The sequence below is a fragment of the Echinops telfairi genome, unplaced genomic scaffold, assembly GCF_000313985.2.
Source record: "Echinops telfairi isolate 266 unplaced genomic scaffold, ASM31398v2 ScPeMD7_7;HRSCAF=31, whole genome shotgun sequence".
Taxonomy (NCBI): domain Eukaryota; kingdom Metazoa; phylum Chordata; class Mammalia; order Afrosoricida; family Tenrecidae; genus Echinops; species Echinops telfairi.
The window spans coordinates 3,885,804-3,886,530 of NW_022103904.1; positions in this window are offsets into that span (position 1 = coordinate 3,885,804).

Genomic DNA, 727 nt, shown 5'->3' on the forward strand with positions numbered 1-727 from the left:
TCATCACAATCCATACATACATCAATTGTGTAAAGCACATTTGTACATTCATTGCCCTCATCATTCTCAAAACATTTGCTCTCCACTTAAGCCCCAGGCATCAGGTCCTCATTTTCCCCCTCCCTCCATGCTCCCCCCTCCCTCGTGAGCCCTTGATAATTTATAAATTGTTATTTTGTCATATCTTGCCCTGTCCGACGTCTCCCTTCACCCACTTTTCTGTTCTCCGTCCCCCAGGGAGGAGGTCACATGTAGATCCTTATAATCAGTTCCCCCTTTCCAACCCACGGTCCCTCTACCCTCCCAGTATCGCCACTCACACCACTGGTCCTGAAGGGATCATCTGCCCTCGATACCCTGTGTTTCCAGTTCCTGTCTGTACCAGTGTATATCCTCTGGTCTAGCCAGACTTGCAAGGTAGAACTGTGATCATGATAGTGGGGAGCAGAGGAAGCATTTAGGAACTAGAGGAAAGTCATACTTTTCATTGTTGCTACATCCGCACCCTGTCAGACTCGTCTCCTCCCTGAGATGGTGTTTCAAATACTAGGATGATCACTCATGATAGACAGCTTCCACTGGAGCTTCTAAACTAAGACAGATCAGGGAGAAGGATTTGGGGATCTACTTACAAAAATTAGCCCAAGAAACACCGATAGATCCCAATAGAATAAGCTGATACATAATTGGAAGATGAGCTACCCTGGCTTGTACCCATCACACCAGA